Below are 19,294 nucleotides of genomic sequence, written 5' to 3'. Positions count from 1 at the left end.
GTATTTCCATAAATTAAAACGATAGTGATTTTAGAAAATTTTAATTATCATCAATGATTTTTGATCATCATTCCTTATGAAAATGAGGATTGTATTTCAAAATCTTTTAAATTACTTCGAATGATTTTTTATTTCCGCTTAATTTTCTTAGTCTTTGATCCTTTTAGTTTACTGCTTTAAAAAAACTAGATATTATTAGTATTACACTATCAGTCACAAATGGAAAGTTAGACAGTTGCAAAATAAAAAACTAAGGAATTTAGGAAGCGGAGAATGTAGAAAATATGATAGAATTTAAAAAATCTAAGAATTTAGACATTTACAGATTTGAACATTCGTGAAATGGAGAATTTAGAATCTACACATTCAGAAATGTTTGAATGCGAGAAAGAGGGATATAGAGATTTGAAATTTTGAGAATTAAAAAGTTTTAAATTTGGAAATTCGTGTATTAAAAAGTTTTAAATTTGAGAATTTGTGAATTAAAAAATTTTAAATTTGAGAACTTGTGAATTAAAAAATTTTAAATTCGAGAACTTGTGAATTAAAAAATTTTTAATTTGAGAATTTGTGAATTTGAAAGTTTTGGTATTAAAAAATTGAGGATTCGAACATTCGTGCATTAGACATTTTAACTTCTGGAATTTGATTATTTAGTTATTTAACTTTGATAATTCTGAGATCCAAAACATTGAAAATTTAGGCGCTTATTAATTTAAAAATTTGGAAATTTGAAACACGACGAAAAGTTGGAAGCTTTATAGATATATAAAAATTTGGAAGATTGGGGGTTTTTAAATGTAGAAATATAATTTAGCATTTAGACATTTGGAAATTTTGAAATTCATAAATTTCTAAATACAAAGTGTATATAATATTCTACAACCTGTAACCTATCACAATTAAATATAGAGAATTTATTATTCTAAACAATTAATTTTGGAATTAGTCATTTGTCAAGACACGTATCATTTTTCATTTCCAAAGATATCTGGAAACAATAGCATATTATTAGTAATTTTTAAAATTTTTTTCTTATTTAATCCTTTCAGTGTTAACCGAAAGAATTATACCTAAGCAAAGAATAAAATTAAAAGAAATTAAAACGATGTAAAAGTAATTAACAATATTCAATAATGGAAAAAAATTATAAAAGAATATTCTCAAAATTCATAAAGGATTATATCTCGAAATAAAAAGCGATTAAACGAATACCAATTGTGTTTTACAAATGTTAATAGTTATATATTGCTATTTGATATTAAAAGGATTAATAATGTTCAATTAGTATATCTTAAACCCCATTACACGTAAATGTAATTTAATCAAACCACGTTAAAAACCTTTTGCAACGTATTTCATAAACATGCGATTGCTTAAGATGTTTAACGGATTTCAAAGCCAGTATGGGGATAAAACATATACACTGTTAGTTACGAAATAAAACAGCATCTCTATGACTTTTGAAAACTCTCTAACGGAAATAAACTAAGGTCTTATATTGGGAAAGATATTATGCAACTTTATGATTGCTAAATCTTTTTGAAACACTTTCGAAAACTGTAGAAATCTTTTCTGAAGAGTCGAAAATCAATTTTTTATGGTTCGTATAATCACGAATAATTTGACGATATAATAAAGGTATTTTAACAATTTAATTATCAAAGGGAAATTTTCTTTAGCTACTCACAAAACATTTCTTTAGAATTTATGAATGTATGTAAAAAATACCTGCGTCATATTAAATGTAAGTAATCCACCAAGTTATCGAATACTTTTTTTTTTCAGAATTTTTTAGTTTACTTCAATTTATTATATCAGTTGCAAATTCTAATTTCAAATCTGATTAAAACTAGTCATCGGCATTGTAATATGTAAAATGTTAACTAAACTTGTAATGTTAGCTAAAATTCCCGATATTTTTATGATATACTTGAATAATATTTTGCACAGTACGATCATTATGAAAGAGTCAAGATCATTATCAACGCAGTTAGTAATTTACCAGGCGATTTTACCACCGTTATACCAGCACGATATAAATGCATTTAGTAAAAGACTGTGCCAAGGTAAATCACTGAGGCTTGATCACACTTTCACGTGTAATCTACCTAGAAATCGAATACATGATTAATCATACTCCAAAGCTCTGTATTAGCTTAATGCAAATGTTTGTCGCTTTTATTCTGATAATCATTTTTGAAATAACAGTAATCACTGGGCTATGGATCTTAAAATATGTAAGTAAAATATATGGAATACGAGTACATAAAAGATATAAATATATGCGGGATAACATATATGCAGTACGAAATACGTATGTGTAATATGCGGGTTGTTTCATAGCTATATTGAGTAAAAGTTTTTATAAGAACATGTGTTTAGTTATTTGCGTATGTAGAACTGCAGTCATATGATTACATAGTCACATTCATTGACCACCAAGGTCTCGAAACCTGAAACTTTTAGATTTTTGTCCGTGGAGATGAATGAAAAGAAAAGTTTGCAAAGTAGAAATAAACTTTAGAGATGAATTGATTGTTCACATTATGAATAGTGCTGCCTTTGTTAGAGAACTCAAAGATGACCTCAGAAGAACTACGCGCGGTATTGAAGAGAGTTAAAAGTGTATGAAAGTTAATGGTGGGATTTTTGAACAATTACTGTGACGTGTTGCAAAAAATTGATGTGCTTCATGACATCTGAAGTTATTTTAACAGTGGCCTAAGTTCATTTATTTTAAAATCGAAATATGTGTGCTTTTGCGTTTTAATAAATTAGAAAAATTTATTGAAACGGTAATTGCATAATAGCATAAACATTTTTTAAAAAATAATGCAATTTTGATAGTTATAAATGGATTTAAACCAGTTTTAGGATTAATGAAATAAATCGATAGAATAAATTTTCTTTGAAATAAAGAGGAATATGTACAATTTTATGTTATAAAATTAAAAAATACCCAACTTTTATTTAATCAAAAAAAAATAATTACAGATTTATCTATTACAGATTTATTCTGCTAATAATATTTTGCAATAATATATAGTGCATTAAGTCGTTTTATTTTAGTGTTGCGATTAATTTTGTTTTTCTGTACATTGATACAACTCAATAATATTAACTATTGTGTGCTTGGCCGAGTTACAACGAACAATTTTAATAACATTGGTGATCTTACTTGCCTGTTTCTATCAATATATTAATGTGAAGTGTAAGTTCGTAAACGGGGCAAGTGCGTATACAGGCTATTTTTATTACAATAAGAGCGAAATTTCTCCATTTAGTATGTTTGCTTCCTTGTTTTGTTTCACTATATCCCCTTTTATATTTCAGCTAAGAGTACTTGTTTGCAGTATAGAGTACTTGCATAATGCAGTAAAAAGCATTTTATAGCAGATTTGTTAATAATTCTGTTCATGCCCCACTGCACATGAAATAAAGTTTCAAAGTATTTAACTTCAAGTTACGCTCTTACCCCATTTTCGGGAAAAATGCAGAGTAGTTGACATTTTAAACAATTTCCTATCAAAATCAAAATGTACAAGGAAAATTAAGGTCCTAGTTAATATTAATTAAATAGTAGTAATTGTGCAAAGCGTGCGATATCGACAGCATTAAGTATTTACATGGCAGACTGAAAATAGGTACTTACATTGAAATACCAACTTTACAAAAACCCATCTGCACTTACCCCACTTCACCTTATATTAGACTATCCGGAAAGTTCTTTTCGTTTTTTTAATAGGTGTTAAGTTTAAAATATTTTACGTTCAGCGTATTATTCTTAATATATAATCCATTCTGTTCTACCACCTTCTGCCATCTTTCTGGAAGCCTCATAATGCCACTTTTCCAAAATTCTCTTGGTATCTGTTAAAATATTCTTCAAGATCATTTTTTATTTCATTAACTAATGTCAATTTTTTATTGCGCAGAAAATTTTTTAGGAAAAGCAACAAATAATAATCCGATCGTGCAATGTCTGGAGAGTATGGAGAGTGGTAGAACATCCCAATCGAAGTCTAAAAGTTTCTTTCGCACAGGGGTCATTCCACGCCAAATCGATCACTTTTGGAAGTCACCATCTCCGATTTTGCTCTAATCGAAATATGTTGTAGTCCATGTGAAATTAGGGGGGGTTTAAGTCATCATTTTGCCGGTTTCGAATTTGTTAATGAATGACAAGCTGTCAAAGTTTGCAATTTTTGCCCATTTTGACGAAAATGGGGTCCACTTGAGAATTTTTTTCTCAGAAACTACTGAACCGATTTAGCTAAATTTTTTTTTGTTTTATTCGTGAAGGTTTGGGCTATTTGAAAATATTTTTTTTAAAGTTGTCAATTTGTTATAAAATGTTGAAAAATTTAAACAAATTCTTTTTTTGCGTTTTTCTCAATGAGGGGCGTAAAGGGTTAAAATTTAAAAAAAATATGGTCATATTCTTTGAAGCTTCCCCTTTAAAATGAGCCCTTCAAAACGATGGAGCCTCGAAAATTGACGTCTCTACAAGCTGGAAAAGGACGCGGGGTACCCCGATTTCAGGTAGGTGAGTCGCGCGTTCCGCTATTATGACCGGTTATTTTATATCGCTAATCCCAGAACAGTACGGGAAGACCTCATATACGACTTAATGACTCTGTTCGTACCTTGAAAAATATATTAGCTACCACTCTTGGCCAATGACACATTTTTTATTTTTTTATAAATATTTGTTGTTACATTTTATACTTCATGTTCTCCAAAAAAGGCGTCATTGCTCGATGGAAACCACGAGAAGGTGGTGGTTTTCTTCCATCGGGAAGGGATTTGGGAGGGTTGTAGTGGAAAGTCTGGAGAGGATCATTGTGTAGGGTAAACTCAGGAATGGTGAAAAAAAATACAATGATAACTATTTCATTATACTGAACACAGAGCCATCATTATCGCACGAACATGTCTTACATAATATTTCTCTGTTGGATAATGGTATAAAGCTATGAAAACTTCTAGTGCCTGTTATTGATAATGCTGTTGCAAAGCGAGCTTGTAAGCAGTCAGCATGTTGAATTTGTTCGTTTTCTGTTACATAATTAAACGCTATATTTGCAAATGATGATTCTGCCCATTCGAATAAATCTTTAGGTGTAAGAATTTGGTTTTCTAATGGCCTTTGTAAGCTGGTGCGCATTGCAAGTCTTTTAATACTGCCTCCAATTCCATCACATGGTCCCTTACCATGGGCTGTTGCAAAAAAATGCCATTCTGCAGATACACCAAAATCGTTGAAATGGTGCGCTAAATTAATGAAATTCTTTTTGTTTTTGTACTGCGCAGCTGCCCCGTCAGAAAAATAAATAATCTTTTTAATATTTTCGGGATATATATGTTTGAGATAATCTATTAACTTCTTTTGGAAAATATGTACGGCAGCTGCATTATGCTCTAAACTTTCAGAAATTATCGCGAAATTGTGGTTATTATCTTTCGTGTATATAACAAACGGATGGAGTGTTACTTGTTTATTATTCCAGTGGTAATTCTGTATTTCGTCTTGAATGACGAAACTATAATTTTCGGAGAAATCACCTATGATAAGAAATTCTCCCTGATTTAACGATGCTTTTGTTTTTTCTAAATACAGACTCTGTGCTCTAGCAATATAATCGTGTGTTTGCAAAATGGGAATTTTTTCTGCAAGACGATCTATGAAGTCATCAGCAGAACATGTAAGGGTGTCCAAGGAAGATCTGTCGGTGTTGGTCCAACTTTTAAAAGTTATTTCAGTAATATAATTATCGTCAAAAAAATTTTCAAATTCGGAACGGATATTACTAAACCCGGGACAAGAATTACATTTTCGTAAATGGCACGATGGAGTCGGTAACTCACACATTATAGATTTCAAAATCAACTTATAATCGGTTAAAACAACGTTTGAATTTGTGGACCGTGCAGCTAGTGCCGTTTTAACAGCAATTAACATTAATTTTACATTTTGGTGTATTACGCACACACAAACAGAATGTGTTCCACTGGCACCAGCTAAAACACATTCCTTTGGTCGCAAATTTGCAAATGAACTAAATCCTACTTTATATGTTGAATATTTCTCCTTAAAAAATGTATAAATTTCTCTGAGATTGCCTAAAACTAATCTTTTTTGTAAATGTTCCCTACGTCCGTTTAATTTTACTGAAATAACATCTTTTCTTCCCGGCATAACTCTACTTACATCGTCACTACGATAAAAATTTTCTACTAATGACTTCACATTTTCTGATAATGAACGACCATGCTTTGGATTTGGAGTCACCATTATTCCTTGACTGACTTGCAATTGCTTTGCTTGTCGTGCCATGTGATAAGTTACTTTAAATTCAAAAGAAATTCTACGTATACTCCATGATTTAGGTAAAGTTGTCAAAATGCGAATTTTTTCACTATCGCTAGATTCTGAATTAAATTTAATTTTTAACTGTTCAATTACTTCTGCATTATCTGCGATATTAGAGGAATTACTTTCACTTACTAAATGCGACTTTAATCTATTAGAAATACGATCTATCTTGTCTGAAATGCGTCTACTTGATTTTAAGGTCTTATACGTAACGGGAGAATCACCTAATGAGGATGTTAAAATATTTGTGGAACTTACAAGAACTTCCTGGTCCATCGGCATGGAAACATTCGAGCTATCGCTACTATTGCGAATTTCTCCTTGCGATAATCCGGATGGCCCTGGTTCAGCTAACGAAATTTCCGTTTGTGTTCTTCTATGTTTATATATTTTACAGCGGCAAGTATTACAAATTAGTCCTTCCCTGGGAAGAGCTGGAAATGCTTGCCGCATCCCTACGGTAATGTTACGAAGCCCTTTAGTGAAGCTTTGATGCCCTGTTCGTTTGAACGGATTGCAACACCTTCGATGCACCATTTTAAACAATTCACGCACTCTTTTGGTCTTAAAACCGTACGCTACGAAAATGCCACGGTAACTGAACATTTGGAATAAAGATATCTGAATATATAGGAAATCCCACCATACCTCTTATTTATTGTTCAGATTGTATTGAGTCGGCAGAAGAAGGAAAGTGATAACAAAATAGAAGACACCTAAAACGAATATCTACTCTCAATGGCATTAAAAATTGTAAAGAAGGTACCCTACCAATGGCCTTTTGTTGCTATGTAATAAACAGATTATCCGTTTCTTGCAACGCATAAAAATGTTTGACATACTTCTTAGCATCCGACAGCTTTTACAAGCTTATTGTTTTAAAACCCATAACGAAATAAAAAGAACATACTCATAGTACTTTAGGGTCAAATCTAACATAACTAAAAATGTGTCATTGGCCAAGAGTGGTAGCTAATATATTTTTCAAGGTACGAACAGAGTCATTAAGTCGTATATGAGGTCTTCCCGTACTGTTCTGGGATTAGCGATATAAAATAACCGGTCATAATAGCGGAACGCGCGACTCACCTACCTGAAATCGGGGTACCCCGCGTCCTTTTCCAGCTTGTAGAGACGTCAATTTTCGAGGCTCCATCGTTTTGAAGGGCTCATTTTAAAGGGGAAGCTTCAAAGAATATGACCATATTTTTTTTAAATTTTAACCCTTTACGCCCCTCATTGAGAAAAACGCAAAAAAAGAATTTGTTTAAATTTTTCAACATTTTATAACAAATTGACAACTTTAAAAAAAATATTTTCAAATAGCCCAAACCTTCACGAATAAAACAAAAAAAAATTTAGCTAAATCGGTTCAGTAGTTTCTGAGAAAAAAATTCTCAAGTGGACCCCATTTTCGTCAAAATGGGCAAAAATTGCAAACTTTGACAGCTTGTCATTCATTAACAAATTCGAAACCGGCAAAATGATGACTTAAACCCCCCCTAATTTCACATGGACTACAACATATTTCGATTAGAGCAAAATCGGAGATGGTGACTTCCAAAAGTGATCGATTTGGCGTGGAATGACCCACAGGTTTCTTTCGGTGCAGTTGACGTATATACTCGTTGTACGAAATAAATTACCTATGGAAGCTCGAAAATTCAATAAGAAGTAATAAAAATTATATTTGGCGGTATGTTTCCTTTATATTACTAATAAAATTGTTTCGCATGTTATGAAACAAATTGAATTGTTCTCTTTGATATATTGAATATTCTCCGTAAAATGTATTACGTTATATAAACTGAATTTATTATTGTGTGCATTTGGTAGCGTGCACCTAGTATTCTCCGAATTGTTTTGTGCACTTTACTGTGTATATAGGGTATTTTTATGTCGTGTCTGGTCTGCTTTTTGATAATAAAAATAATAAAAAAGTTTTGCAATTGCCCCATCGATACGTTACTGTTTGTTTACATTCAGTATGGACGTTTTCTCCACTTGTTTTTTTTACATTTGCTTAATTGTAATCAATGTATAAGATATAATCAGTTACATGATATAAGCGAAAATTCTGATCCGAGAGATTCTCTCATATCGAGATTTTATTGTGCTGTATAATAGACTACACTGTTAATACTATGCAATAAACTATTGTATACAATTGATAATGGTTATTAGTGACTAAAATAAAAATTTATTATTAATATGAATCAATAATAATAACTGACGAAATTCCTGGTCATTTAAAATCGTTACTGAGAATTAAAATTAAATTTCTGTTAACGATACAGATGATCAATAAAATTCTAATTATTTATAATTTCTAGGCTATTTTTTTAATGATGTATTTCTAGTGTTCTTTTTAATTTAATTACCCTTTATATATATTTCGGTGTGTATAACATGTTACTGTCACCTATAATTTTATTCAAGAAAACTGGTTGAATAATTTGGGTTAAAAGACGAGTAAACAATTACGTTTATTGTCAAAGTACAAATCATGTTCGAAGTTGAACATTTAAATTTCCTTGAAAAATCAAATTCACAAATTTTCAAATCTTTAAATTTTTAAATTTCCAAATTTATTGACCTCCTAATTTCTAAACCTCCAAATTCATTAATGTCTAAGTTTGAGAATTTGATTACCTGAAAAATTCTAACCTTTCTACTCATTTAAAAATCTGTAAATGTAAAAATTTGAAAGTTTACTTGACTGGCTTGTTACAAATTCGCAGTTTTTAGACTACAGTGGACTTTCGTAAATTTTCTCTGAAGTCGACCAGCTTTATTCATCTGATATTATTTAACAAATACTTATACTAATATCGTACACGTTACTATGTAATTTTCGAGGAAGTAACAAAAAATACAACATCAATACGTTCTAGTTCATCAATATTTGACAATACTTGCAATATAGATTTAATTAGAGTAAAAATTGCAAATTAACATCTTGATAATACAAAAATGAAATATATTCAATATTTATTCTTACATTAGCGTTTTAAAGAATAAATGATGAAGTAAGAGAGAATTATAGTGTGCAACAAAGATAATTAATAAATTAACGTTAACTGATAAACTTCATAAGTTAACTACGGCAAACATGAATACAATTATTACAGCAATTACAAAATATATATACAATGACTGTAAACGTTCTATTAATGCATTGCAGCATGTTTTCAATATAAAGTATTCTCTCCGTAAGTATAAAAAAAGATCTCTATCGTAAGAAGTGGGGATGAAATTTTATCCTCACTATTGGGGGAATCCCCCTCGGAATCAATTAATATTGAAGACTGTCGGTCACCGAGTGGGCGAAGATTGAATATCGGTGAGACACATTCTAATATAGTATTCTCTCCGTAAATGTGAAAAAGATCTGTACCGTAAGAGTAAAAATGTTATTCCCACTACTGGGGGATCCCCCTCGGAATCAGTCAAGAATAAAACACGATCAGTCACCGATCGACGAAGATCGAATATCGGTGAGACACATGGTAATGCAAGCAAAGGAAAAGATTACAATTTTCTTATTTCTTACTATTTTTTCATGAAATTTTTACTGTCGTATTTGTCTAATTTTCCTTATTAAAATGACACCAAACATGATATAATTACGTTAACAATTGCGAGTGTAACGTGCGATTAAAGTTTTTAACATAAAAGATTAACGTAAAACACGATAAATAAAGAATTTTGAATCTTGAAACAAAAAGGTTACACTCGTAAGAGTTCTTTCATATTTGCCGAACGTGCCTACTTTAATTACTGTTTGCTTTTACATGTATTGCTATCCGTTTTTACGTTCGGCACACTAAAAAGAATGTAGTACCTCTTTTATAAATACGAAGCTGCAGAAACAAAGTTTTTATACTTACGAAGAGAATACTAGTCTGATTATAAATGATATTACAGAAAGAATAGTAATTACTTCAGGAAATATTGTTTCCTTGCGAATTTGTAACAAGTCAGTCAAGTAAACTTTCAAATTTTTACATTTACAGACTTTTAAATGAGTAGAAAGGTTAGAATTTTTCAGATAATCAAATTCTTAAACTTAGAGATTAATGAATTTGGAGGTTTAGAAATTGGGAGGTCAATAAATTTGGAAATTTAAAAATTTAAAGATTTGAAAATTTGTGAATTTGATTTTTCAAGGAAATTTAAATGTTCAACTTCGAACATGATTTGTACTTTGACAATAAACGTAATTGTTTATTTACCTTTTAACCCAAATTATTCAACCAGTTTTCTTGAATAAAATCATAGGTGATATGTTATACACACTGAAATATATATAAAGGGTAATTAAATTAAAAAGGACACTAGAAATACTTTATTAAAAAAATAACCTAGAAATTATAAATAATTAGAATTTTATTGATCATCTGTATCGTTAATAAAAATTTAATTTTAGTTATGAATAACTATTACTGAAATTTAATTTTAATTCTCAGTAACGATTTTAAATGACCAGAAATTTTGTCACTTATTAACATTTTTACTAATTATTATTAATAATAAATTTTTATTTTGGTCACTTATAATCATTATCAATTGCAAATATTTTTTTATTACTACTATTAAAATTGATGAGATAATAATTTCGTAATACAACCTCGAACAGTAAATCGATTTGATGAAAAACTCGATCCAAGTGCGTTTATTAAGCTTTTCAGACTTTTTTTTAGTAATGTTCTCCCAACCATGAAGTTTCGCAAAAGCAATTTCAGATACCTATCCATGAATTATTGTATTTCCTTCGCCAACCTTCAAGTTGCACATTTGCGTTTCTAACCGTCTTTCGAGTAATGTTCCGCTCGAAACAGGATATTTTAATTTGTGGAGGCTCGGCTTGATTTATAATCACCACGTTTCTTTTTTCTCCTATTTTATTAACATAACTCCGGTCGTTTGATTACTAATTATTTCTTTTCCAAGTTGCTGCTTTGGATCATTGGATTTCTATATTACATCTGTTACAACTGTTAACAGTTTTATATTCAACGATATCCATGTGATATTTTACTAATTGTCCTATTTTGATGCATAACTGATTGTCAAATGATCAATATTAAATGATAAATGATGTTCAGGTAGCACAATAGTGAAACTTCTTTAGGATGAACTTCTGTGATTAGCAATTTGTAGCAATGCACAATCAAAAGCAGATCTGACTGCTGTAGAAAAATATGGCAGTCAATTGAGAAAAGGTTTTACATTCGTTGATTGTCAGTCTTTTGGGAATTTGAAAGAATGAGGATGGGTTACGAATTTAGGGACGTAGAAATTTAAGAACCTGGAGATTTGGAGACGTTTAGGAATCTATGGATATGGAAATCTAGGGATTTAGCAGTCTAGGAAGTTTGAAACCTAAGTTTAAAATCTTGGAAGTTTGAAATCTCCAGATCTAAGGACATAGAGGTCTAAGAATTTGGAAGTTTAGGAATTTGGAATTTTAAGTATTTGGAGATTTAAGAGAATTTGAAGATGTAGAAATGAAGAGATTTGGCAGTCTAGAAATTTGTGGATCTAAATATATGAAGATTTAAGCGATGGGGAAAGGGAATACAGATATTAAAGAATCTAATTCTATGCATACGAGGTGTGACACAAAAAAACGAGACTAGTCCAATAAATCATTATATCTTCAGAATCAGTTCTCCGTGACATTATCACCTTCAAAGTAGATCCCTTCAGCATTTACACACTTCTGCATTCGGCGGTACCATTACTGGTAACAATTCTGGAACGAGGTTTTTGGAAGTCCCTTCGGGAGATTCTCCGTTTCTGCCTGAACCTCTTTAACTGAGTTGAAATGGGTTCCCATTAACAAAAATGTAACTTTAGGAAATAAAAAAAAGTGGCATGGAGTCAAATCAGGTGAATAAGGAGGATGCCCCATCACAGTAATATTTTTACTGGTCAGAAACTGCTTGGCAGACAGTGCCATGTGAGCGGGTGCATTGTCCTGGTGCAACAGCCATCCATCGCTTCACAACTATGGCCCTTTTTTCCTAATTTTATCACGAAGTCTTTTTAGTATTTCAATGTAATAGTGTTAGTTAACAGTCTGACCATTGGGAAAGTACTCAATCATTATAATTCCACTAATGTCGAATTTTGATTCTGACATGCCTGCTTTTTGGGGGTTTGGGGATCCTGGAGACTTCCACACCATTGACTGGCGCTTACTTTCTGGGACATAGGTAAAAATCCATGTCTCATCACTCGTTACAAAAGAGTTCAACAAATTTTACAAGAAACTTGATGTTTATGTTATGTTATGTTATTGTCTTTTTTTTTTCTTTTTTTTTCTCCTATGTATGTTCGCCGATTACGCCTAGCTGGGTTAACCGATCGGAACGAAACCTTTTGCATCTGGTAGGTTCTGACTCCCCATTGGTACCATTATCAAAAAATTTTCCATTTTTTAATTGCAAAGTGTTGTTATTGCAAAAAAACCGGCAATGTTTGAAATAAACTGTTGTCGATTTTAGTGCGCTTTTAATATCTTATCACGGACATGATTGTGAACAATTTTGTTCATATACAAATTTCGCGGAAAACTTTTGTTTTCGAGATATTAGCGAAAAATTGTTATTAACTTTTGAAATCAACTTCGAACGATTTTAGTGTCCTTCGAATATGTTGTTAGGGGCCTGGTTCTGCACGACTTTTTCCTCTTGCATAATTGACGGAAAACTAGTTTTCGTGATATTAGCGAAAAACTATTGTTATTAATATTAGTGGAACGCCCCGCGCTATGCACGGGAAAGACAAGAAAGGGCAATTACAATGCTCTGTACCAAAACACTAACCTAAGGTTTACCGCTCTGACACGTGACTTATACAGCAAGATGAGTTCACGTTGACGTTGGTGTATTATTCTCATTGCTTGGTACAGTCTTCGTATCGTTCTAAAAATGCATCAATTTGATTTGTTAGAAAATTTGTTGCGCAGGATCTGCTATTATTTTACGGATACTTTGAACCTTGCGCAGTCCTAAACCGTCAGAGATACACATGCGCAGTAAATTTTTGCAACGAAAGTTAACAAAGAACAAATGGATGAAGAACCCTCAATCATGATGTAATTAGTTTGTACTAGTCTCCGAAAGAGTGTCCCTTATTTTTTTTCTATGCATGTTCGCCGGTTTTTTCCTAGGTGGGTGGTCCGATCGGAACAAAGCCTTTCGCATCTTGTAGAGTCTGACTCCCCATTGTGAGCATTACCAAAAATTTTTTCATTTTTTAGTTGCATAGGATTATTCTTGCAAAAAAAATTGAAAAACGAATTACCCATGTTGTCTTTTACTTAATTATGCTCATGGCATTTACGCAGACAAAAAAAGCCCGGAAGAACTGTCTCACAGTATCCTATACAATTCTCCCCATTTCACTAAAAAGCGTGAAATAAAATAATTTTCAGAAAAAAAATACACCGACTTCGAAATGCACTAAAAAGTATAAAATAATTTCTATTTCCTAATGAAGTAATTTCTATTTCATTCAATCATACAATTACGTAACAGATGTGAATGAAACCTATTTACTCGTTAGGTAGTATATTTCCCTTTATTAAAAGATTTCCCTTTATTAAAAGCTAATGTACTAAAAATTTTTACATTCAATGCGATGGATATGATAAAAAGATAAATACATAAATATTTTTAAGGTTGCTTTTTTATTTTATGCATTCACTGCTAGATTACTTTGAGGCTATTTTTCCTTACCATCATGAGTTTATTTTCAAATCACCTATTTCTTTTACAATTACTATTTATTTTAAGGAAAACATAGATATTTACAAAATATAATATTTAGTTGCAAATGTAGTACTAAAATGGATTTACTGTAATACAAAAAACACTAAAGATATCTTGTAGTTTAGTAGTAAATGAACTAAATTAGTATCACTCTGATAAAACTAGTTATTTATGTGCTTTTAGCATTAAATCCATTGATGTATAATTTACACTCAATTTGAAATTGAAATAAAGTAAAAGAGTAAATAAACAAATGACGAAACAGATTAGTATATACATTAATTTTTTATCTCAAAAATAGTTTTATAACAAGCATATTTCTTTATCATTTGCACGTTTCAGGAGAAGAATCGTATAAAATTTTGAAATTTCAAATATAAAACGTTTAATTCGTCATCAATTGGGAAATTTTGTTATTAAAGTAAAAAACGGTAAATTTGACCATCAAAATTAAAAATTTATGATGCGTATGGAAAATAAAAAACACTACGAAATTTTTTAATTTGTTCAAAATGAAAAAAATTCTGGGATTCATTTTTTATGTTCAATTATATTAAAACGAAATTTTATAAATTATATATCGTCCATATTATATTAAATGTCATTTAAAAACTCAATTTTCTCAAGTTTCTAACAATCTAGATAATTTTTAATAAATAATTTTTTTCTTCAAAAATTTATTTATTCGAAAGATTTGGTTTAATAATTGGTTTTACAATAATTGGTTTTAAAAAAATGTCCATGATATACCCTCAATAATATAAAACCCTCAATAAAATTAAGTCGATGGTATCATAAAACTGACATAAAAGTTAAATTCACAGCATAAACCTCTCAAAAAAATTGAATTGATGAAATAAAACTGTCATAAAAATTAAATTGTTGGTATCATAATAAAAATTTGCAATGTTTAACAATACTTGTATATTCTTCAATTTAATATATAAGTATTTACGTTATATAGTGTTGAACCATATACCAAATTTACTAAGCACAATTTTAATCGCGAAATTAGTGTTTTTAGTACATTATTTTGTAAAAAGTATACAGCTTTACTATTTCTTGAATAATAGTTTAATCGCAATATTGTGAGCTTTTCACACGTAATGAAATAAGCATATAAACAATATGTTTATTATTAAAAATGTATTATTACTTATCTTTGTTTATCACATTTACGTATAAATTCATTGCAAACATTTTAAAAATCGATTGATTTCCATGTAAAAGAAAAACTGAGTTCAGGGTAATTTTTCATATATTGGATAAGCTAATATAATCCTGAGCCTGAGACCATGACGTTTCCACCACCTCTATTTTGGCCGGAAGATCAGATATTTTGATGCACCGGATGTTGGGCATCTTCAGGGACATCTTCGTTAGCCTGGATGCTAACTCCCTCCCCCATCCTCTTCTGTAAAACTTCCTTTTGCATGCTCCCTTCCCCTCTGTTCTCTTCTCCTCCCTTTCGTTTTTGTTTTTGGAATTGTTTGAAGTCATGTTAGAGAGTATAAATTCTTCGGATTCACCGATCATCGGATCCACATCGCAGTGTGAGTACTTTCCCCGGTGAAGTTGTATCCTATTTATGCGATGCCAAGCCAAGAGGCGGCTTATTAGGCGGTTGACTCTATTGCCACTAACTGACTCTATATAAAATGGCCCGTGCCATAGTTAATCCAAAAGGTTTTTACCGCCATCCTTGTCAAGTGAACGACGTTGGATCCGATCCGGCGCCTGACCTAAAATCTCGGGCTTGACGTGCCACGTTTTTATCATCAAATAATGATAAACCTGCGACCAGCGACCAATCTGCAGTCCTCACTTCTGCGCCCAGGTACTGCCACTTCAACCCCCGGATTGGCTCGAGTTATCTGTGCGAGCCAGCTTCCCCTGATATGGTGCGTCTAGTCCTCTTTGCGTATCATGCAGGACGTACGGTTTGGCCATCTTAAACAGTATAGGTCTAGTTCTACCAACCCACACAGATCTGGTTAAGGTTCTATCCTAAACGATCGAGGCGCCCTCATAGAGTGCAAGCGAATGGTGTGAACTCGTACAATGTTCTCTGTCTATTTACTGTGTTTTTGGTTAGAGAGACAAGGACGGTAAATATGATTTTACGAAAAAACATGCATTACGCGAGCCAAAACGACTCTGCGAAGAAGTAATATTTCGACATGATTTCTTTTGCATACTACTCTCAGAAGTTTAATCTAGGTCGGTCCGCGGGCCGATTTTGGAAAAATGGGACGTGAAAAATTTTCTTCTATAAGAAATGTTAGTTTTCAGTGCATAAAATTGTTTTGGACAAAATTGCAAAATCGGCCCGCGGACCGACCTAGATTAAACTTCTGACAATAGTATGCAAAAGAAATCATGTCGAAATATTACTTCTTCGTAGAGGCGTTTTGGTTCGCGTAATGCGTGTTTTTTCGTAACATCATATTTACCGTCCTTGTCTCTCTAACCAAAAACACAGTAAATAAACAGAGAACATTCGACGAACTTCACACCATTGGATTTAGTGAATTTCTATATTCTTTGAAATTAGACGAAACGCTTAAGGGGCTACTACTTCTCCCTCGATTAGTCTCGCGGGAATATATATCCAGGAACGACTAACCGGGGCCCATTTGCGCTTGCATTCAACGCCGGCACCGGTTTTGTCCTCTGTTTGAGCCTTCTCAGCATGATTGCACCTGTCAGGGCCCTAAGACCCTTCTGGTACAGCCTCTCATTTCATTGGGCATACTTTGGCGAGCACGTAGGTTCGTAACATTTACACACACATGCACACACGCCGTTCCCCTGTTAGCGTAGAGGCTCTCACCATCAAGTACTCAACGGAAGTTATACCAGACGATTTAGAGGTCCTTCAACCCAGAGGTCCCCACGAGAAGGTGAGAGGTCCGACTAGCACCCTTAGACTCCCAACCCCACCTAACCTTGGTTTGTCCTTCCCGAACCATGTCCTAATCCTACCTAACCCTGACCCAATCGATACCTAGTATATAACAGTAAGTAACTTCAAGTGTAGAAATCAATTATATCATAAAATAGTTATAACAAAATTAGTCGGCACACCATGTGTAGTATTCAACAAGACTCGATCGAATTTACTTCAACCACTAGCATTAACACGCAGTACAGCGTAATTATAAAATTGTCAGCGCGACAGTTTTGAACTTTTCCGAAAAACAAATATTTATAACATTCTTTTATTATATAGTTGATCTCACATGTATTAGTTGGGTAACATAGTCAATTTGTTTAGAGATTAATTTTTTTAGTTGAAATAAAAAATAACAATAACGTTATTTTTCTCTTTACATATTTTCGTTTCTAAAGTGTATGAGGGTGTTTGACTAAAATCTTGTATTTCTTTGTACTGAAAAAAAAAAAGAAATTACAAGTACTTTCCAAAAAGATTTTTTAAATATTTTTGAAAAATTGTAGTTCACATTACGCTGTCGTATATTTATGAGAGTTACTTAAAATCTATATTTCATAACTAATAGCTGAAATTACCTAAATTCAGTAAATCACCGAAAAGAAGTAAAAAAATCCCGAGATTACATGATCCTAAAGTAACAACTAAGTTATTTAAAAAATCTGTATGAAAGAAGATATATCCTGAAACTGAAAATGGAATTCTGATAAAAGAGAAAAAGAAATAGATTAAGCAATACAGTCAGAAAATAATTAAAAAGAACGTAATAATATAATAAAAAAATACATAAAATTTTCGAAACACTAACAGAAATCAATAAATTAATATATTTGTGTTTTATAGAACGATCTTAAATTAATTAAATTAAGTTTTTTGCTATTTTTACAATTTCCTTTTTTGCATATTTCAATGAATCACTCTTTTGTTTAGTTTTAATTGAGTTTCTCATTAAAATGGTTCTTTCATTCGAGTTAAAATTCCTATGCAGATTTAAAGTACATGTTTAGTCATTAAAATCCCCGCTTTCCTGATTCGATTCGTGGTAATAATTATCTGATTTGTAGGTTACCTGTACTCCGTGATTCACTTATTCTTTATATAGGATCTAAAAGTCATACAGATCTTTTCTAGATCAATTAAATTGTTCTGGTTATCCGATGCGTTCGTAGATCGGAAATTTCATGAGTCATTGTCATCGATTTACTGATTATTTAACGATTAAACTGTCCAACGAGTAATTAATGTTTCAGTATCCAGCAGACAATTCTTTCATTAGGTCATTTCGAAAGACTTTATCTGTTATTCAATGAACTTTATTGCGTAAACACAGCAACAAATAAATTCTCAGTATATTCTTGCTATTTTACTCTAACGCTTCATTTTCTTGTTTTTCCAACTTGGTTTTTGTCATAAAGGTTTTTTTTTAATTACAATGTACAGAGTATTCTGTTTAACCAAAAATAGTAAGTCACATTTATTGAAATGACGTTCTTAAAAATATTGTATTATATAAAAGATGATGTTCTTATAAATGTTATATTGTTGGGTGGGCAATGAATTTTTAATGATTCTTTTTTTAACACTCTAATACTTTCTTATATTGAACGTTTCACGGAATTGATTACCGTAAAAAAAAGTTTAGTTTAAAAAATTAATACGATCTTGAATTCTTCCCACTGTTTCACTAATATAAGTTGTTTATATTATGTAATGTGTTCTTTTACATTATACAATTGCAACAATGTTTTTTAACAATCCTTCGTCATTTTATGAAACTTCTTCTTCGTCAAACGGTATTATTGTCATTAAGTATGACTTACCATTGAAAAAAGAAAAATTATAATTCTTTTATAATAAATCCATCTTCAATGATAATAGTTATGACTTTAATAATTAAGAAGAATATGGAGGATTCCTTTTTTCAGAAGCTGTACAATACAATTTTAAAAGAATCTTTATATTTACAATCAGAAGCAATAGTCATTAAGTTAAGACAAAATATTCAAGGAATTATTTCAACAGCTGCCAAACAGTCTATTTTGAAAGTGGTATGTGACGTGCAGCATAATAACTGTTCTACTTATTCAAAGCAGAATAAAATTTTTAGAAAATGATAAAAGTTGAAAACCTTGATTCCATAAAATTATAAATTTATGTTGTCTTATTATACAGTGAAATAAA

At 31.3% G+C, this 19,294-nt stretch overlaps 1 protein-coding gene across 8 annotated transcripts in view; it reads left to right on the top strand.

The window, feature by feature from the left end:
• brm (ATP-dependent helicase brm) overlaps window positions 1-19,294 on the top strand; it is a 100,044-nt gene that overhangs the window by 31,396 nt on the left and 49,354 nt on the right. The gene's annotated exons all lie outside the window — the stretch shown is intronic.

This window comes from Megachile rotundata, chromosome 16 (genome assembly GCF_050947335.1).
Source record: "Megachile rotundata isolate GNS110a chromosome 16, iyMegRotu1, whole genome shotgun sequence".
Taxonomy (NCBI): Eukaryota; Metazoa; Arthropoda; class Insecta; order Hymenoptera; family Megachilidae; genus Megachile; species Megachile rotundata.
Note: the sequence above shows the minus strand (reverse complement) of the source record. Positions and strands in the feature narration are given on the sequence as shown.